Below are 22261 nucleotides of genomic sequence, written 5' to 3'. Positions count from 1 at the left end.
GACACAGGCCTACCACCACCGCTAAAGCCTTGATCGGTCCAAGGCCCCGTTCCGTGGGGAACCGGAATTTAATCCACATCCTTTCTGGTTCCCGGCTTGGATTCTGGGCTCTCTCTTTCTCTCTCTCTCTCTATCTCTTGGGGTGTGTCCGTGCCTGTACGTCCCATTGCCCTCTCGCAATGGGGCCAAGGAAGGAATCTCGGCTCTCGGCCCCAAAATACTTCATTCCATTATCCTTTTAATCTGCTACGGACGCGGGGGCCGCTCGAAGGTCGGAGGCGAGATAACGGTTTTTGGAAAATGGAAAGATGGCCGGGGCCCCGATCCGAGGCCAGAGGGCATAAGGGCTGCTGCTGCTGCTGCTGCTACTTCCATGAATCACGGCACGGCTGTTATACACACGGTTAAGGCGCCACCGGCTTGCGTCTCGACAACAATTTGCTGAGGTTGCGCCGAGCCAGAAACAGGTGGGGGGGGGGGGGGTACTTTTGGCGTTGGCGTATTTCGGGGGAGTCGGCGAAATTCATGATGAAGTATGCCAAAAACTCCTGCAGAGCTCGATGTGCGCGGAAAGGAAGGAAGGAAGCGCCTGGGGAACGGTATTTTAATATGGCGGACTCTCTCCCCCCCCCCCCCCAACTTCCTCCCACCCTGGCCTTGCGTATGCTGACGAGCGTGCGTAGCAGTGCCACTATACTATTCAAATATGGGGATGTAGAGCGAGGAGGAGTTGAGATTGAAGTGAACAGTCGCGCCGACGTCGTTGGCCGGGGAATGTTTTACCAAAGACCACCACCACCACCACCGACATACCGCGCACATTTTGGGGGATGAGCTGTGTGTGTGTGTGGATGGCGATAGGCAATTCAGAGGCTAGCGAAAGCGCAAAGCTCAGAGGCAACGCAACGCAACGGATGCGCCAGTGTCACTCGCGAAAGGACACTCGACGCACTTGCGAGGATTTGCATTTTTACGACACAGCCCGATGGCCTGTGGAGACTGTGGCAGAGAGATAGAGCGCGAGAGCGAGACATCAGAAGACAAGGTCTGACTTTGTACCATTTTCGGTTTCTTTCGCGAAGCTTTTGAATCATTACAACTGGAATCCATTTAAGCAGTTGCGTCTATTGTTACGCTTGTCTCTGTGTTCTTTTATTTATGTCCAAGTGAACCATCTCCAAGCGGGGTAAGCCTTTGCTCTTCTTGCATTGTACCCTTGCTCTCCCTCTCCCTCTCTACCAATTAAACTTAGAACACGACTGTCGTCTCCAGTGGTCGTCGTCGTCGTTGCAGCAAAGCACAACTACCCAGAACGGCGGCTGTGTTCTTTTATTCTCGATTCTCGTGTGTTCCAACGTAAGCAAACGATTGTCCTGGCCTGGTGGCCTGGCCCCGTCCCCCTTTGAGAGAAAAAGGCAAAAAAAAGGATGTCAGTCGCCTTAGTCGGGCGATGGTCGGTTTCTTCTGTCTACGTTCGAGCGCGTCATCACGACGCCATGTTGTCGCCAGTTTGGCCAGGACAACCAGCCACAACCAGCCAGCTAGCTAGCTGGGACTGGCAGTTGTTGTTATTGTTGTCATACACAACCAACCTCTCGTCCAGTCGGTCGCTCGGTGTCGTCCACGCAAATCTCCTATTCCTGGGTTGCAACACGGCGACGACGGGGCGTTTGTCCGTGTGGTGACCGTTTTCTAGCTGGCTGGCTGGGAGCACAGAATGAAGACGTTTTAGATGTCGTCTGGTAGCGAAGAGAAAAGTGGTAGCAACGAGTGGGGCAGGCTAGCTCGCTGCATGGTTTGCATTGCTTCTGTTTCGGTCTGCCGTTTTTCGGTTGGTTCGGATGTTATCATTATTCGCTGGTGTTTGGATGTTCGCTCGCTAGCACTTTTTGAATGAAACGAGAGAGTCTGTTGTGGGAATTGGATGCACCCGAAAGAGAGTGTGCGCTCGGTAATTTAAATTTGTTAACAGAAAATGAACATCAACGTCGACAGTCCCATGGAACAGAAGGACGGAGGGGAAACTTGTCGTCTCTTTGGGGACGTACTTTTATCGTAGTGATTATGAGTAGTAAGCATAACGAGGGAAACGGGCTGTTTTTTGGGACATCGTCATTCTTTGGTGATAATTTGAAGTCCGGTAGGTGGTTGCTTGCTGGGTTCTTCTATTTCAAACGATCAGCTAATACGTCTATTCCCTTTCTTAGTAATACTAGCTCCATGTGGGCTTCGCGGTGTTCTTATCTATGGAAGACAAAATTTTATGTTTATGCTAATGTTTACTTCAATACTAATTTCCTAAAAGACAGTTCTGTTGTAGGATATCTAGAGTCCAGAAGTGTGGAAATCGAGAAGTTCCAGTATTAAAACTGAGCTTCACGAGAATATATGAGGGATGATTCCATTATTATTCGAATTCTATTTTACTATCGCAGTATAAGTATATCGTGGTGGCAATTCAATTTGTGGCTCCTGAAATCCACCAAATTACGAAGATACTCGATCCCCTGACGTCCAAATTAAGCCAGCCAGCAGCATCCCTTGTTTCCACAAATCAGTTTAGGATTTTTGGAGCTCTACCCCTTACCCGTCTACCCTTTCTTACGTTCTGCTCTGCTCGAACTGCTTCGCAAACGATCCAAAAATCCGTCCATAAATTCCTATTAAGTACCTTCGGTGTCAGCGCAATGCAGCAATATGCAGCAAGCCAACGACTCCGCGTTCCACGAACGAAACGGTTCCGATTCCGAACAAAGAAAGTTCCAATCGAAGCCGCCGGGGCGTTTCGATTGACGGCGACACAATGGCCCCTTAATGCTGCCAAAGGAGGAGGTCGAGGAGCGACCCACGGGACTCTCGATATCCGGGCGGTCCTCTCGTCGATCGCGTGAAAAAGCAATCGCCTTTCCCAGGTCCTGGATTGACCTGGTACGCGGGGAACGGGAATCCTGTCCCGTTAATTGTTCACTCCGAGCGCTCCCGCACACATTACTGCAATTAACCTGCGCACCACCCGCAGCCACCACTCGCCGGGATTCTGCAGGAAATGGTCCCCATGTAGTGGCACTAGCGACCGAGCGACCGATCCTTCGTCGGTGCATCGTCGTCCTTTGGGCCCACCTGCAGAGCGGAAGCTGTGATAGCGATGTTTCGGAAGCTAAGCATCATCCCTCCCTCGGTGGTCACCTCTCGGTTCGCTACCCCGAGTATGCAGGATGCCGATCAGGCATCCAGGGGTTGGCTGTTGTGCGCCGTGGCACGACGACGGTGCGCGCTAGTTAATTGTCCCCAGGAGCACTACTTTATTGGCCGTCAGGAGAAGTGCCAGGACCATCACTACCAGGCCGCTACCCGCTCTTCGCAGACCAACCACACTCGAAACACTGTTTTTATGGAACATTTCGGTGGTGGTGGTCGTGGTGTTTGACGAGCCGGAAAGGGGGACAAGAGTGTGCCACTGAACATATGCATTCCTGGTGTGTGCGGTGCGCCACTAACCGGGACATATTTCCGTTTTTATGTGTTTCCCGTCTCAACTCCCGCGCACCTCCTTACTACCTCCAGGTGAGGGCTCTTTGCTTGTCAAACAACGACGCACACCAACACACACACACACACACACACACACACACCAGGATGGGGTTCCCCTCCATTTATGGCCTTTTGCAACTGGCTGGCTGGTAAGCACAGTTCGGTGTAAGTGGCACGACCAAGAGAGAGAGGGAGAGATTGTGAGAAAGAGAAAGAGAAAGAGAGAACAGGACACCATGGGTATGTGTGTGTGTGTGTGTGGCGTGAGTAGCATGAAGAAAATAAAATTGGCTCCATTACGTGCCATAAAAACGATTCTCCCACTCCCACCCCCCCCCCCCGTCCAACCCGGGGATGATGCAGGATGGTGAAGAGATAAACTTTGCGCTGGCGCATGGGGCGTAAGGAGCGCGTAAATTAGCGGCGAACTTACCCGTTCCCCTTCCTCCTTTCCTCACCCCCCCCCCCCCTCCCACCGTATGCTATGACCTTCGTCCTTGGTTGTTCCATGGCCACGGCATCGCGCGACTTGTTTCGCGCGAACCACCGCCACCACCATCGCCACATACCAGGGAGGCGCAGTAGAGGGTCCGCGCTTCCGGAAGCAGCGAGCACGAGGTAAACTGTCTCTGTAATGGTGTGCGCGCACGGTGAGTGATGATGCTAGTACTGCGTCGCGCGACGCCGTCGTCCATCGCCAGCCTCGCAGGCAGAAGGAGTCAAAGTACGCACATAAACATGGCGGAAAGAAAAATGTGGCATTCGCCACCCCAAAAACCCGCCAACGGATGTTCCACAATACATATACATACACACACACATGCACACGTAGTACACAGGAATGGTGTGCTGCTGGAGTGAAAGCGCGATGTGTAATGCGCGAGCAATGAAGTGTAGCCCAAAAAACCGTAGAAGCGCGCCGCGTCCATTTCTTCTTGGATGTAGTGGCCGAAAATGGCGCCCCATAATTCATTCATATGACGCAGTTTGTCCATTTTTTTTTTGCTTGCTGTTGTAGTTGTTCCTCGTCGTCCTTTTTCGCGAACTGCGATTGTTACACGCACACTGGGCCATGATGGTGGTTCTCGTTGACGTGGCGGGTGTACGATGTGGACAAGAATGTTTTTGTACAGAAAATAGTAGGCGAAGAGTTCAAAGAGCACACTTTACGCTCACAGACGCTCGCTGGGCGCACACTTTTCTTGTCAAAAGTGTCATTTTTGACGTTTTCCTGTAATTAACCTACCCTCGGTGACGTCAACACCATCATCAGGTAACATCAAAGTGAGCCCATAGTGTCACGGCTAAGTGGAAGCAAAATGGAGGAGCACTTTCGGTCCGGGCACACACACGGTCAGTGTTAGTGTGCCGGTTTCGGTTTCGGCTCCCTGGCGTGTATCCCTGGTTACCTTTTCTGTTCCCATCGCTCCGTGCCGCGCCGACTCGCGAGATGCTGCGAGGAGCGTCTGGTGGTGGTAGTAGGCGAGCCGAGCGCCGAGCCGCATCAAACGAGGCGACATCAGCGCGCGCCAGATATATTATTAATTTATTGTATATTTCCGCCACCTAGAGCGCACCTGCACCTGGCCCCTGGCGGAGTGTCAGCGGCTGACACGTGCGTGCGTGCGTGCGTGACAACTCTTTGCGCGCTTTGTGTTGCATGAGGAACAATGTGCTTCCAGCAGAAAGGAGGAGAAACAGCAACACATCGCCGCGGGTTAGCCAAGGTAGACACGGGATGATTTACGGGATGTACGCAGGGCTCCTTTCGATGGTGAATGGTGGCGTGGTGCTATGGCCTCACTGCTCCTTATCACTTATGCATACACACGCATTTGATGCTCGCTTTTTACGTACGCCACATCCATACATTGACCGACGACGCAGTGAGCATCATTCGCGCACCACGTCGCGGTCTGTCAACTGCTGCAACTTCTGAAACACACTTACACACACACACACACACACACACACAGACATATATTGTCCTCGGATCACCAGGAGAGAGCACGCTGGCTCTGGTGGTTTAACGGCTCAACAGCTTCGATGTCGATGCCACCACCGACCTAATAGAGCCACCATTTACTGGCCTCGTCCTCCTCCTCCTCCTCTTCCTCCTGCAAGCAGTGGTCGAGATGGAATCGCACCGGATAAAAAATGCGGAGTATGTTCCATAATCCATTCGGGTGGACACATAAATCCTCTCGGCCGCACCACGGAAGGGTTGTTATGGTAGGCAGAAGGTGGAGGAGGTGGTGTACAGTGCAGGAATCACCGCGGTATGCCGCGGATGACGGTACAAAAGAGCCGGACGACGGCCGCGTACCGTCTGCGAGTGGCAGGTTCAATTGTTTTGCAGGGTCGTCATGCTCCCCAAACCCCCCGCAACATGACCCCCTTTTTTTTCAACGGGCGCACTGTTTGTATCGATTCGAGCGCCATTTTACAATCGTTTTGTGTACTTTACTACCTAACTAATGGTGGAAGGTTTTCACTAGCGTTTGAAGAAAGAACTCATTTGGGATTCGACTACCTACCGGAAAAGAATACTCCCATAAAAGGGGATTCACGAACTTCACGAACTCGATCCATAACCATAAACAATTCTTCTGCACTGCCAAGGACGCGGCCTACTAGAGTTTTGGGTTCGTTGTTTTTCAATATTTTAAGCCTCCGAGCGACCTGCTTGCTCTCTGGACCGATGGTGCTGTGGATGTGTGGAATGGAGTGGAAGCCCACTCCACCCTCCATCGCTTCCTCGCTCCCTTCCTCACGCCATCGACACTACTGACAGGAACCACAAAAAACCCGGAAGCGTACCGGGCGAAAAATGGCAAAATTGATGCCTCTTTTAACTTCCATTTCAATTTTCTGCATCATTTACCAACGACGACGACGAGGGCGATGGCGATGGCGATGGGGGTCAGTATGCGATGCCCGTTCCCCCACCCTCCTCAACTGGTTCCTAGTACGTTTTTTCCGAAAAAAGGGCACAAACAACAACAAAAAATAACCAAAAAGAAAAAAATCCACGAACCACGGAATAGGACAGTCGGGGTGTAGTGTGTGTGTGTGTGTGCGTTTGTTAGTGTCCGCTGTAGCAGCTTGTGGTCAATGCGGAAAGCACGAAAAAAACATGGAAAGCCGTTGGCTAGAAGAAGGAAACCGAAACCAAAAAAAAAATATCTAGAACCCGGACCACTGCTTCCGTGGTGAGGGCCTTTTGGCCCAGGGAAAAGAAGGAAAATGTTTGCTTAAAAGAAACGAACACATCATCGTAAACAGCGCAACGCGCGGCCGGGTGCGGTGTGTGTACCGCGCACACAGCACACACACACACACACACACATACACGAGTGTGACCCTCCCATGAGGAGGACCAGTGCCGGATTGGGGCTGGGTCATCGGTATTCGCTTTTTTCTTTTTGGTCCCCCCCTTGTACCCCGAAATCGAGACGGATTAGCCGTGGCCACACGGGGCGAAAACTCTAGCGCAAACGAAAAAATTAATGCCAAAACGGTTTCGCTTAACCCTTACACGCTGTCAAACTTTTATACGTCCGCAGACTTTTTCGCTGAACCCTTGACGCTATCGAACGCTTTATTTACGAAAATGTAGGTTCTTTTCGTATTGTTTTTGCATTTTTAATATAAATATAGCAGCAACAGCAACAAAATCGTTAAAAACTGCAAAATTTATTCGGAAATCAACTTCAGCGGCCAAAACACAGATGAAAACAATACGTTTGACATTTCGGCATAAATTTTCGGGGTTTTACCCCTGCCACACGAAGCGAAAACATTTTGGCATTAATGTGCAAATTTGCGCGCAAATTTTCGCCCCGTGTGGCCACGGCTATTAGCCGTGGCCACACGGGGCGAAAACCCTAGCGCAAACGAAAAAATTAATGTCAAAACGGTTTCGCTTGCCGTTTACATGCTGTCAAACGATTATTGGTCCGTGGAGCGTAAAACCTAGCGTAAAAGCTTTTTGCAAACGGTAGGGCTCACAATATGTTCTTTTTGTGGTTTACATCGACAGTGAGTGATCATTGCTAGTGTATTCAATCCTTTTCTTCAAAAAAACGATTTTAATTTCCTCAACCCGGCCATGTAAACATATCGAAGCGCAAAAGTTTTGGCATTAATTTTTTCGTTTGCGCTAGAGTTTTCGCCCCGTGTGGCCACGGCTATTGAAAAAAGGGATGAAAATTGCGAATCGTTCGACGGAATACAGGCGTAGGATAGCCGAGGATTTCCCACGAAAACGCACTCGAGGACCTCAAAGCCAATCCACGCCGCAAAACCCGTGGCAGATTCTCCAATTCCGGCTCTCACTGGGACACTCCAAGTACCTCGTCGAGTCGGGATCCCGTTTGAGGGGTTTTCATTCATTTCCTTTATTTATTCCCCTGGATCTTCATCTCGCCAATAGCGCACTTACTGGCCTCGTGTTTGGCTGGTGTGCGTAGCGTCAGCCAGTTGAGTAAGGTCCACCTGACCTGATAGTATCCGGATCCTTGTTCGCCATGTTTGCCATGTTGTTGTTGGGATCGCAAACTCCCACGGACCCCCGAAAAAAAGGTATTTTGCTCGCGTTGTAGGTATTGTTTGCTGAGCGGGTTATGCGGGAATTATCGTGCCAAACATGAGAAGAGAACGCATACGCGCGCACCTCAGTGGCCACTGAACAAACACTTCTTGCTGAAGAGATGCTCCATCACGCCAGGGGTAGCCATCGGTTGTAACGCAACTAAACGGGCTGGAAGAGTATAGAGCACTCGCCGGGAAGCACTTGGCAACCATGCGAAGAATGGATCCCACACGTTGTCTGCGTCTTGTCTTTGTGGGTTAACGCCCAGGTTGGGCTCAGTTCAACGACGACCGGTGATATCGTTGGAGACCTGTACATGCCCTATACCGACTATTGAAAGATAATGAAGCATAAACAAGCAGCTTCGAGCAGTGCTCGAACCGTGTGCGTCGTAGTCGCTTTGTTGTACCATCCCGAACCATCCGGACCCAACTTTATCTGCAGTTCTACAAGAGCTTCGTCGAAACTTCGTGATTCGTTTTTCATCACGTCGGTTGAGGAATGGAACTGGCGGCGTCAACTTCACTGAGCAGCCAGTTCATTAGTTAATGGAATTGCTTCAGCTTTAAAGCATTGATTGTGCTTATCAATCATGATAGGGCCCCCGGTAGGGGTAGTGTACGCCTTCTTAAATTAGTCTGTCAGATTAGCACCTCCCGCCTTTTGCTGCTGCCCAGGCACAGGTCGTGGTTTCCTTTCAATCCGTTTTCTGACGTGGGGTTGTTTGACGTGGAACTAATTATGAATTGACACGTACCTGCCTCGGTCCGGCGCTCCTGCTCCTGCTCCAATCGACCGGACTTTTCCCAATCAAATGATCCTGTCCAAACAGGATCAACTTTATCGCGGGCGAGCGCGCGCCCGTGCGGCGTGAGCCTCAGCAATCACCTTCGAAATCCGTGGCCAGAGTGTCCAGCCACCAGCGCAACCATCCTCATGGCCAGCCATCCCTTCACCGTTCCGTTCCATTGCACACGGAAAGAGGGTCATTCCGGCCGATGACATTCCACCTTTCTTTTTACTCTCTCGAGGGGTGGGTGGGGGAAAGTAAAGTAAGGGACGACATCGTCAACGGTTGGCCATTGCAGAGCCCAGTTTGAGTTCATTTTTAAGACGTTCTCCTGAAGACGTTCTTTTCGCTGCTTCCGATCCTTCGTCGAATAGGTCGCCAAGGACGGACGGTGTAGTTGTTGTCGGTCGGTCGGTCGGAGCAGGTTTTTCAATCTGGTCTGATGATGCCGCCTCCCAAAACAAGTCAGACCCTCGATTATCTTTCGCCACAAAATTGACATTCTTGAGCTCGAGGGTTGCGCCCAGGCGGCAGTACGGCACCACCAACCCTACACACACACACACACGCACACACGAATACACAATCCATTTCATTTACATGGAATGCTGGAGTGGATGGAGAAAAGGGGATTTGGAATGCCGGTGGGCACTGTGCTGGGCATCATGATGGTACCAAAATGGCAGAGAATTATCTGAACTCCGACTCTCGGTTCGGTCGCTCGGTATGCCTGTGCGTGTGTGTGTGTGTGTGTGTGTGGGTGGTCCGTGGTTTGTCACGTGACCCTTCGACGCTCACCACGGCCCAATCGGATCGGAATCGCGGAGTGGAATGTGGCTCAACTGACAACAACATGAATCACATCGAGGGCGCGCAAGATGTCCCGAAGATGTTTCTTCCTTCCGTTTCCTTCCCAAACGTAGGGAGTGTTCCATTTTTATTCGATTTGCCAAACGGTGCAGCCCCCATCCTCCGAGGTGTCCTTGCTGTAGTGTGTGACAATGGAGGAATGCCCTGTCCCCTAGGCACCGAGGATGCCGAGGACGATTTGCGTTTTTGGCCGAGCCAAGGACACACAACCTCACGACCACGACGTCTGTGTGGGGTCCCGAGCGCCAAAGCTGCCCAAGGCACACAATGGCGATTCCAGGAGGTCCTGACATGCTGGTGGCCAGCCAGCCAGCCAGCGACGAGCTGTCAGGGTGAAAGTGGCAGCTCGACCTCTCGACAGCAACCTTCTTTGATGTCCTTCCTGTCCGCGTACCGCTGGTCCATGTTTCATTGTGACAGCTGCCTCTGCTGCTGCTGCTGCTGATAGTCGGTTGGTTAGGCCAACAACAATCAATGCCACAGAGTCCACGAGCATCCACAGGTCATAAGATCGAGGGAGGAGACGTGGATTTCAGCGTCACCTTCTCGGCTCATCGGGCCTCATCTCATCGGGAGTAACGAGAAAAATATGAATCCCTTTCAATCCTCGCCATCTTTTCGGGCGGCGGTCGCGTGTCCATGTCTTGTCGCCTTCCACCACGCATTGTGTGTGTGCGCGGGAGGGAGGTTCATCAAACAAATTGATTTCGCCCAACAGGCCACAGCAAAAGCCTCAAGCAAAGGGCTTGAAGTGAATTCACAGAGACAGAGTACACAAGGAGAAGGAACGGAAGCGGATGGTCCGCAACGACGTCGTCGTCACGTCAATCGTGAGAATCCATTTTCGGGAGGACGGGGACGGGACCCCCCCTCCCCCATTTCTCCGGTACATTCCCGCGCGTTTCGTCCTGTTTTTTTCCCTTTGCCTTTTGTGGAATTTTCTCATCATCACCTTGTGGGTGGAGCTCCTGATCCTTGGAATGTCATTCTTTTCGGTAAGCGAAGGAAGTGAAGTCTCTCACACAGAAGGAGGGAGAAAGGAGGGGTTGTGGCAAGGTGTGTGTCGACCCCCCAAAAAAAAAAAGAAACGGGATGGTCGAGCGTGTGCGTCATGACAGATATTTCTTTTATGTAAATGAACGCCTCTCCTCTCCACTGCTTCTTATCCATGGTTTGTGCGTTGCGTTTGATGAAGCTACTGCTCCCCATTGCTGGACCCCAGGATTCGATGTGTGTGTGTGTGTGTGTGTGTCACTAAAGGATTATTTTCCCGTTGCAACGAGCGCCAGCGAAGATTCCGTTCATACTCCGGTCATGACCGTCATTGCCGTCGTATAATGTACTTTCAGGTGGCCGGAAAAGACGTTTCGCCAATTGAGCGTACGCTTTGGGGCTTCTGGTAACCACCACCACCGTGAGCATGAAAAATGACTTGTTGTCCCCGCTCCCTCCTTCCTGCGCTCCTGCGGTGTGTGTGTGGTGAATGGTGAAAAACAAAATGCCAGTGGAAAAATGATTGGAAAAACGCCGTGAAACCGAAACCGTGTAGAAGCCCCACAGCCACCAGCCAGCCGGCGGTTGATGAGCAAGATTAATGTACTCCAAGGGCGCTGGCAAGCCACAAACTGGGTATTTTCTGCTGGCACGGACTGATAAAAGTCGCGCGGAACTTCGGATCACCACGCGAAAAATAGAACAATCACACCATGATATGGCGATGGTGGTAAAGATGATGATGATGATGATGCTGGTGATGCTGGTGTGTGATCCGAACACCGAGCAGCGCCCGGTTTCATTAAGTGGAAAGTGATCGCATGCATTTCCACCAATGAACCAGCGCGTGGAAAATCGTTCCCCGGTTTTTGGGGGCGGCGACGGTGGTGGTGAGGGTGCAGTCTTTAATTAAATCTTTATCGTCAAGTGAAATAATGAAATCGAGCCTCATGAGAAGAGGTGAGGGAGGGAGGGATGTGCGTGACGAATGGAGCGGTTTGACTTGGTGCCAGGTTGGTGGTGGTGTGCGGGTTGGTGCAGTTAGTTGAACGACACATTTCACGGAATTACCGTGATGGAGAACAATGGTAATGCTTCCGGCTGCTGCTGCGTGCACTGCGCGTGTGTGGCGACAGAAGGTGTGCCTGTGTGTGTGTATGTGCGGTTTGGAATTTAATTATGCAATTGTTTTGCTCGATTGCACTCACCGGGGGATGGGTGGGCCACTCCGGTAGAAAGCACAGACCACGGACCCTGTTGAGAAGGTATCGTAGAGTTGAAGAACGCTTTCTCGAAATCGTAGTCGCTGTCGCCAGCCGTCGTCAAGGATTCGGCTGCGCTTTCGACAAAATTATGCAAAAATCCTTCCCAAGCCTTATGCCCTTAGCATCCTCGCTCTCTCTCTCTCTATCTAGTTCAATATTATCACAGCTTGTGGCCGAAGGATGTGGCCGTCCATGGAGGTCCCTCTGCATCACCATACGCTTCGAGCAAACCATTCGGCCGTCCGGCCATCCGATGTTATTGGTTTTTGTGGGACATGCACGACGACGAAGACGACGACACATTTGACACACCACATTTAATATCGGCAACTAACATTTGACGAGCGTGACAATGCGCTACTGACTGACTTCTGCTACTACTACTACTCACCATATATAACGCGCGATCCGCGATCGGTTTTCCTCCCCCCCTCCCGGCGAGGCGCGCGTGCTCGACCGGGGGGCTGCAGATACGTGTTCCGGTATGTTCTCGGTCTAGTCCGAGAGCTAGCGAGCAAGAGCAGAAAGGAGAGAAAGAGTCGTGGGAAAAAAAAGGATTCTGCAAACCCAAATAGCGCACACCGAGTATGCTCCACGTATGTGTGTGTGTGTGCCTGCATGGGCTTATTTGCTCATCATCATTGTGTCTTAGCCGTACGTGCCGAATTGAGATCGTCGCTAGCCAATGTTAGAGCTAGGAGTGATCCCATGGAGCGTATGGTGAGGATAAAAAACAGGAAAGGCTGGAGATACTTTACCGAGTCCTAGTCACCATATGTCCGTGCGTATGTGTGTGTGTGTGTGTGCGGTGTGCTGGTTGATAATTCGTTTTGACGTGGTTGAGGACAAGGATAGGAGGCGTGCACCGGGCACACTAATCACTTGAGGTGTGAGTGACAGAGAGTGTATGTGTGTGCACACATTGGAGGAGAAACGTTGGGTGGTGTTGATGCTGTAACGCGATGAACCGGCCACCGGCACGTGCCATACCAAGGACGTGTTCCTCTAGGCATTCCCGTGCCGGACTCCAACGGGTCCGTCGGTGTGACAAAAGGACACGCGCCTGTGGATATGTACACCCCGTAGCACGTCCCGGGTGACGATCAGCGAGACGAACGCCACCGGGAGAAGGGGGTCCGTCAGCAGCGCACCATTGGTCAATTTCGATTTCGAGGAAAAATCCCGGGAAAAAGGCCGATTCTCAATCGAAAGGCCGATCGAAAGGCGAGACCGTTGACCATTTGAGCGCCGTGGACGTGCCCGGCGATGATGGGCGAGTGCGAACGGACGGACGGACGGACGGACGGACGGACGTGCCATCGCAAATGGTGCCGATCTTCCGATCGACCGGTTCGCACTCGGCACTTATTGGATTCTTGGGGGCCCATCGTGACCTTCTACGCGTGTCCATCCTTAGCCGGTTTCAATCGTTATAGCTCGACTAACGCCTACACCCACGGAGGGGACATGAGATCATCTCATCCCACGCCAAGAGTATGCAAAAATCTAACGAGAACGATTATAGAGCGAAGGGAGTTCCCTAGGCGCAGGAGGAGGAAGAGAAGAAGAAGCAGTAGACCGAACTTAGGCTTTTGCTTGGGTGGGGGAAAAGATGAAGATAAGAATTGGTGTGCCCACTAGCCATTTGTATATGTGTGTGTGTGGCGCCGTGGAGGAGGAAAAGTGAGTGCTATCTTGTGTTGTTATCGGTGTGCTTATCTCGGGTGAAACTACGACCGACCTGCCTGCCTATGGTGGTCTGGTGGATGCGCAGTCCTCTCTCTCCCCCTGAACCCGGCACGTACCGTTCAATTGGCGATTTTCACCTTCCGACATAAACGAGCAAACCGTGCTGCGGAAGGTTAATGGTTGATTATGCGTGCTGCTGCTGCTGCTCTTTCATTGTTAGCACGACACGACCACGTCATTGTCAATGCCGGCGCCGGCCGGTTCGCGGTAGCAGTATTGGAAGAGGATTGGACCTGCTTCTTGGCCCAGCTGCTTCGTGATTCCTGGCGCGCCACTCGGCCCCAAATGGCCAGCAATTTGTTTGTTTGCTGTTTGGTGCAAAATTGGATTTCGTCCAGATTGTAAAGTGCTTGAACGGGTTTGCGATTGTCCTTTGGCTTTTTTGGGGAGAGAGGAGAGGGGAGGGGGAGGGGGGGAGGTGTTGAGCTGAAAGTTGGTGCGTTTGTTAACCAGGCCTAAGTGCTGGTTCTTCTTCATTTTCGTGATTTCTTTTAATCAATTTCTATAGAGTGCGCCATCTAGACAAGGTCCGATTGAAATATTGAATAACTCCGTCATTTTTCAACCGACTTTGGACAATGAACCAGATTTATTTTGAATATACAGTGGCATTTATTGACAGTTTAATCAGAATATAATATCAATCAAATGACCACCTCGATTCGACACACAAAAAGCGATCCTTTTTTAGTATTTTCATTGGCTTTGACAACATTTGGCGTATAAAGCAGCAATATCCGATCTGATAGTAGCTTTTAGCCCTTCAATAGTCTTCGGTTTGCTGACATACACCTTACTGTTTAAATGGCATACCCTGGCGTGTCAGAATCTGGTCGTTATTATTCTTCTATACAAATCTATTTGATAATTGATAGAAACCTCCCAGAAGCAGAGAAGTCATTCCAGTGGCATTGTACAGTAAAACTTTCTTCAAAGAAATGCTTCAAGAAATTCTATTTAATGCTGCTGCTCTTACAACTTGCACACGCACACAATCGTTGCAATTTCTGCTTTTGGAAGGAACGAAATACCGGGGCCGGCGGGTATATATCACCCATGGGATCTGTTTTAAGAGGAACCGAGCGCAAACATATGGCTCGTTGACTTCATCCACAACATTTCCACCAATTGGTACATCCACCTTTCAACCCTCTCGTGGTACGGTTTCATCGTTCAAAACACACACACACACACAAGTTTGCATGCTGCTCGCGCACACCTCCAGCCTATAGGCCGTAGCTTATCGCCTTCGGCGAGCGATCCCAGGTCACGTGGACGACGAAAGTATCTGTTGGCGGCGCGCTGCATCCAGATCCCGCGTATTGCGCACCCGTCTCGGATCTTGCTCGGATAATCTGTGGTACAACAGAATTGACCCTCGTTAACCTTGTTTACGTTGCAGAGCACGGATTCTCGGAGTGCAGCGGCAATGCCGCGGCACTCCACGAAAGTGGAGTCCGCGAACATATGACGTTCTCAGTCGGCCCTGGTTTGCGGTCCCGTTGCCTCTCTCACCGAAGTATTTGGGAACAAGTTTTGGAATCTCGTCGTATCTTCTTGCTAAATGTAACCGGGTGTTTGTTAATGCGTAATGCGCTTTTCTTCACACACCACACACACACCAGTTCGAAGAAGGTTCAAATGATTGCTTCGTTGCTTGGTGGAACTCGGGCATGAATCACTCGAACTGAGTTGGCCTCCGGGCGTAAGCATCCAGCGAGTTGTGCGAGAACAGGCTGTAAAGGAAAGCAAAGAACTGGGTCTCGATTGAGCGAGAGGGAGAGAGAGAGAGTGTGTGTGCGAGATGGCGATGGCAAGGAATGCAGTTTTTACACCCCCTCCCTCCTCTGCTCACCCTCCCGAAGTACAGATATACACCTCGCATGCCTGGCCATCGCTTGCGTATGTGGCAAACGATCGGCGCACCGGTTTCGGGTCGCCGGTCTTGCCGCCCGGTTTGCTTCTCCCAAACCCGTATCAGTCGATTACAGATACCGCAAAGATTCCGTGCCGAACCCGCCCGCCAGACCCTCTCCCCCACCCCACGGAGGGGAAGACCGAATGATGATCACCGTGGTATGCTGGGCGTGAGTGGAATGAATATTGCGCAGCGTTGCTGCTGCTGCTGCTGCTGGTGGTGCATCGCGCTGATGATGATCTCCTTGGTGCGAGCAGCGCACGACCTACGACAACCAGGTTGGTGCCGTTCGCGTCTGCCGTGTGTGTGTGTGTGTGTGTTTGGTAATGATTATGATGACGTTAGCGTCGTCATCTTTTTGCTGCAGTCGCTCGCTCGGCACACGGCAATCTCATCGGCAATCGCGCCGAGCTGGCCGTGTTCTATATGGTCCCCGGCGGTCCCTACGTCATATCACTGGCGTAGTGAGTGAGTTGGAACCCTGGATGGCCATAAATCGATAAATTTTCCCTCATCTTTATGGCTCCACAGAGCACAGCAGGGTGTGATAAGAAGTACCCGATTCGTGCTTGTTGCTCCATTCATGCCACCACCGTGTCATCGGGATGCCATCAGCATGCCAGCTGTCTTTCAAACTACTCTCTCTCTCTCGCGCGCTCTCTCTCTCTCTCTCTCTCTGTCTTATCTGCAGGCAAAGGCTGAGAGTGCATTGTTGCGATAAAGAACTGCTCGAACTTTGTCTTGTTGTTGATGGGAAAGTGCTACTTTTGTTTTGAATAATAGATTTGAACGCCTGTTCTGATGCATGGTTATGAAAAGATAGTGGTAACTGCTGTACACTACACTTCTACTTCTACTTCTATTCGATGCTCTCCACGTAACACATACTTCATTTATCTATACTCTAATCATCAACTGCAGATCATATCATTCTAGTCTATTGTAAAGGTATTAGGGGTTATGACTATACATGATTCGTGATAGTCTTTTGAACGTCTTTTCGACGTCGAGAATTCACATTTTGTCCAGTCGACTACACAGTATCCGACCTATTTATAGTTTCGCCCCAGGAAAGACGAGGCATGGAGCATGGAATCCATGATGCTCGTTCCAGACTTGCTATTGCGCTACATTGTTGCAGCGGGCAGCAACATAAAAGGTGAAGTCATTCCCACCGCTTGTTGAACAAATCGCACATTCTACAGTGCGTCTCGTAAGCAAAAGCTGCAGCAGACTGCAACCACAACAAGCCGCAACCATCAGTCCATCCCGCAGTGCAGTGCAGTGCAGAGGACCAGAGGGGACCGTCTCTCTCTCTCTCTCTCTTTCCCTCAAACCCGACCCGACCGAAGTCCGATTAGTCTCGAGGAAACGACGTGCAGATTAGCTGCTGCCGTAGTTGCGTATCGCTCCGGGATCGGGATATAGAAACAAATTTATTAGTAAAATTTGCTAATCAACCACTCCTTCGGGACTTCTGGCCAAGTGGTGTAGGGGCGAGCAAAACAAAAACCCCCCAAAAAGATGAAAAATAAAAACATGGGGACAATGGGGTGGTGCTAGTGCGAGTGCGCCCGTTGTTGAGCGACAAAATTAAGAGAAGCAATAAAATTAGAATTGCAAATTGTCTCCGGCACTCTCCGCCTTGTGGGGAGACCACCTGAGACCCCCTAACGTCTGCCATTGGAGAGACCCCCTCCAGCTCCTCCCTCACTGGGCGCCATGGTTGCACTCGCACATGGCTGCATCGTGCAGAGTCGTGCAGGTATTCACGATGCAGCAAAGGGTCCGCGCTCGCTGGACGCGATGCAGCTCCATTCTTCGGGACTTAGGGGTCTAAAGCCCTAGGGAGAGGTAAGAAGAAGGGTGAATAGTGTCTCTAGATGCCTATCGGCCTGTGGTGCTGCTGCTGCTGCTGCTGCTGTTGCTGCAGTTTGCTGCTGGCAAATTCATAAATCAAGCTCCATCCATCGCGCTATGCCGCTCTACACCTCTCGGACCTTATCGGACCTAAGCTCCCGGACCCTCTCCCCGGCTACGCTCCGAGCGTAGCTGGAACGCGGAACAGCAGAGCATCGTCGTCGTCGTCGTCATGGCCATCGTCTAGAGGCAGCCACCAAGCACCAGGCGATGGCTCGGAAATGACGGTTAAACAATTGCTCGACGTTTTTCCCTATTTTTGGTCGCTTTTGCGGTTCTGCATGCCGGCGGCTTCTCTAGCGCAGCAACTGACCGACCACCGACCGCGTCCCGTCGCGTCTCGTCGACTGTGTGTTTATGTGTTTGTCCCGTGTCTGCTTTGGTTTGTTTTTTTTTGTGTGGTGCCGCCCATTCGACGCCGCGGTCTCGCACAGGTTGATGTTGAGGAGTTGTGTTTTATGCTGCAGCAATAAAGCTCTCCCCAAGGAAGGAAGGAAGGAAGGAGAAGACAGCATATAGTCTGTGTCGGAAAATTACACACAAACACACACACACACAAACACTAATACCGTGTCAAGTGCCTTTTAGGAAGCGGGAGGATGCAATAATCACCGCGGAGAAATGTTTCGCCCCGCTTTCTTTCAGCTGTGTTGCTGTGACGCAAAAGCAGCCCCGCCGAGCAAGAGCAAGCTTTGCGCCGGGAAAATCCGGAGCGACCGGGTGCTTGAGTAATTATTTCACTAATTAATGTTTGTTCTTGGTGTGCTCGAAGGTCCTTTTGCACCGGCTTTCTTTTCGCTTCGCACGATCTGTGCCCAGAGATGTTCCACGCGGGCGGCCAACGGTCGCGCATCCATCGCGCGTCAGCGGCCTGTTGAGCTGTCTGTCGCGTCGCGGAAACACGGATGCGGATCATCATCTCGCTCGCTCGCGGCACTGCATAACTAATTTTCTCATTTATCGGGGCCGTCTTTTGTACTTCTTTCCTTCGCCCTCCTTCGGCTAGTCGCACCTGGCTTTTTACGTAATCAATCACCCCCCGATCCCGATCTCGATCCTTACGGGCTGTGCCGTCCGAGCGGTCCGCTAATCCTTGCCATTTTCTTGTCGCTGGAAACATGCTGGGAAACAACAAAACCACATCATCTTCACAAGCAGCACCGGAGGTTCGGAGGAAAAGTAGCGCTAATTACGTTTTTTTTTCTCGCTTTTCTCTCTTTTAGGTAAGTCTCTTATCCTGCTGGAAGATGTACGGATGCTTTACGGGCACGGGCACGCCCTCGACACACTCCGTAAGTCACCGTCCACGCTTGTGTTTGATGATGCCGATCAAGGACGGAAAGAAGGGTGCTGGTGGTCGAATGCCTCTTTATATGGTGTTTCCACCCCACACCTCGTTGCTCATCGTGTCCAGCAGCAGCAGCAGCAGCAATTCGATGCGTCTGGTGTGGTGCCACCGCTTGAATGACGTCAGAGAGACACCACGACGCAGGTTTTCCACGAACCATCCCATCACACGATGACACTGCACGGTGTGGTTGGGCACCAAAGTGCGTCGACTAACGCTAATGGTTGTCTGGTCGCTGGTTGGGCCACCTATTAATGGAACCGGTCCGGTCTGTTGCCGTTGGGTTATGTTGGCACCCCGATTTGCGCTCGATCGCTGGTCAGCCAGCCAGCCGGCCGGTCTGCGTTGTTGTTATTAATTCTAACGATCGGAACTTCGGACCTACGGATGAGCCGGATTATCCTACCGGAGTTTGGCCAACACAAACACACTTTTCCTACCGGTAGATGGTGATTGTGTTTCATATAATGAGAACCAGTTGAATGGCGTTTGTGAGCAACAGATCTGCCTGAGCGTTGACCGCGTTCGACACGGCTTATCGCGGGCTGTGCGTCTTCACAGGTCTGATAATGGCGCCACGATGCTGCAGTGTCACACACACACACACACGCGACACAGAAATGATCCCGTTTGACGTCTGTTTGATCCATTCCCGTTTTATGCTGATTCAACAAACGCTTGTTGCTTGATCGACGAAATCCATTGAATTGTCGTCGTTTCTTGTCACACAATGTGGCCAATGGATATGGTGCGGCCTAGGCGCGTCATGATGAATCGGATTCACCGCGAACGTGAAACCCGTGTTTGCGCGTTTGCACGCTTCCAGCGCCGTAATCAATGCCGAGCCGAGAGGTTTTGCATATTTACATACGCTGGAAGAAGGGGGGGAGGGAGCAGGAGGAAGGTGTGACGGGCGAAACCGCCTCAGGTATTGATACAGGGAGAGGGGAAGGCGATGTGGTTACTGCCGGTGGTAATCAATGTTTACCATTTCGCCGTTGTTGTTCCACCGTACCGGGGATACCGTGCCGTGGTGTTGGTGGCCTCTGCCTGAACTAAGTGACTCATAGTAGTACAGTTTTCTGCCTATGGCGCCACCGTCGTAGTGACGTGAATCCACGCCCTACACCGTGCGAGTGTACGTGCCTTTCAGTCAAACATTGTGCACCCTAGCAGCAGGCTACACCACAAAAAAGGGTTTCCAACCATTTTAATACGATTTTTGGATGAAAATCCTTGGTAACTCTACCGCGGTAGGTAGTGGTGGCCTCCCGATTACCGGAATGAGAGTGATTTCACGGGAAAACCACAGCAGCAGCAGCAGCAGCAGCAGCAGTAGTAGGCTCATGAATCAATGATCAATCTCCTCGTGTGCTTCCTGTTGGTTTGACGGTGGCGGCACACATTGCCCTTGCTGGTCGGATTGGCTAATCTTATCAAGGTTCCTAGCGCGTTCGCGGAAAGCTCCTATCATCGCGGGGTATAGGGTGCTTTCCGGGAAACGAAGGGTGAGTGAGGGAATGAGTGATTTGATGACAGACAGATGATACAAACTCCTGACGTCCATTACCTGGGTCAATCTGCGGGATGAAAACATGGAGCTTTTCGATTTTCTAACTCCATTTCAATCATCAGAAATGAACATAGTATTTAATTAAACCATTACACACTCGATTTATTTAAAACATGTTTCCAAGGGTTGCTTCTCAAATGGTGTACAGAAGAAAAAAATATAGTTCCGAAAGACTTTGACTCAGTTTGTCACAATTTTTAACTCAATATTCTTCAAAGATTCAACAACATACTACTTTTGGGCTTATCTTTATAAACGTTGTTCAAAGAGGTACCTTTTTAGAGAGCTCTGTCGAATGGGAACTGATGAATGCAGCTACTCTCCTTAAGCGTATAAAGCAAACTGCCCCCCCTATTATGCTTCAATGGTAACTGCGATCATTCCACGCCATCACCGTCATTGATTCGTGGCTTGCTTGGTCCTGTGAGGATCTGGGCTCACTTTTGCATCTTTATGCAATATTAATAAAGCCGATAACACACAGGCCGTAACCACAGATCGCCACGATTCCGGCTGCGACAAATTGGAATTACGGGCAGCACGTGCTTGGCTCAAAAACCGGATCCACGCTGGCGCTGGCGGCTGTAGCGACGATTTTCCTAAAAATGTTCCCAAAAACGTGAAAGACCCGTTTTCCAGCGTTCTCCCCATTTCCGCCGTGTTTTCCCACAGGAATAAAAGAGGGAAAAGTCCCGGAAAAAAAAGGAAGCATGAAAAAAGAACCACCCGGAAAAGCTTCCCTTTTACGCAATCGCTTTTCCTGCGTACTACATCCGGCGACCGCCGGATCCGGGAGGTGGTGTGCCGTTCACGCTGAAAATGGTCCCTCCTTCCCCCCATCCGAGAGGACGACCATCATGATGATGATGATGATGATGATGATGAAGCTGTGAACAAGCTGTAAAGACAGCTAGAAACATGCCACCGACACCGTTGAACCGGGAAGTGAGCAGCAACCATTTTTTGCGAGCTGAGCGTGGTCGCCATCCATGCCACCTTGCTGCTGGTGTTGTTGTTGCTGGTGTTGTTGTTGTTGTTGGGTGACACTCGTGCAACGATATGGTGGTGGAGCTTGTCCCCACCCCTGGGGTGTGGGGTGGAAAAAGGGGCATTGAGGACATCTCCCTCGACGCGACGACGCACTAAGACGGCACGGGAAACACCCGTTTTATGTGCTCTGCTGTTTGTGTTCGTGTTTCGTGTTTGCCGAAACCGAACCACACACGCCTAGTTCCGTTCTCTCTCTCTCTCTCTTTCGTTCTCTCTTGTTCTCTCTTGTTCTCTTCATTGTTCTCTTGTGTCGCGATGTGTTGTTGTTGGTTGTTTGTTTGTTGTTTGCTCTCTCACGAGCATTCTCAATTGCTCACACGATGAGGGGCCTTTCTCTCTTTCTCTCTCTCTCGGGGACGACTCGTCGTCTCTTCTGAGAACATCTCGCCACAACCACATACCATACGCACGAACACACCCAGAACACCGCAGCAGCACACCCTTCCCGTTTGTGCAATGTGGCTGGAATTCATTCTTCCACCCCCCATTACCATCATCCTTCTCCCGTAGTTGACGATTGGTTAGCGGTGATGGCTGTGGCTGGCTTTTTCACCATAAGCCGGCCATCATTTTGCGTGAAACAATCGAAAGCTCATCGTGTGTGTGTGTGTGTGTGTATGTGTGGGGGTGTGCGTGCCGTCACGCAATCTGCCGGTTCCC

General features: G+C 51.2%; 1 protein-coding gene across 8 annotated transcripts in view; it reads left to right on the top strand.

The window, feature by feature from the left end:
• LOC125956735 (protein alan shepard) overlaps nucleotides 1–22261 on the top strand; it is a 172411-nt gene that overhangs the window by 50496 nt on the left and 99654 nt on the right. The gene's annotated exons all lie outside the window — the stretch shown is intronic.

This window comes from Anopheles darlingi, chromosome 3 (assembly GCF_943734745.1).
Source record: "Anopheles darlingi chromosome 3, idAnoDarlMG_H_01, whole genome shotgun sequence".
In the NCBI taxonomy this organism is placed as follows: domain Eukaryota; kingdom Metazoa; phylum Arthropoda; class Insecta; order Diptera; family Culicidae; genus Anopheles; species Anopheles darlingi.
Note: the sequence above shows the minus strand (reverse complement) of the source record. Positions and strands in the feature narration are given on the sequence as shown.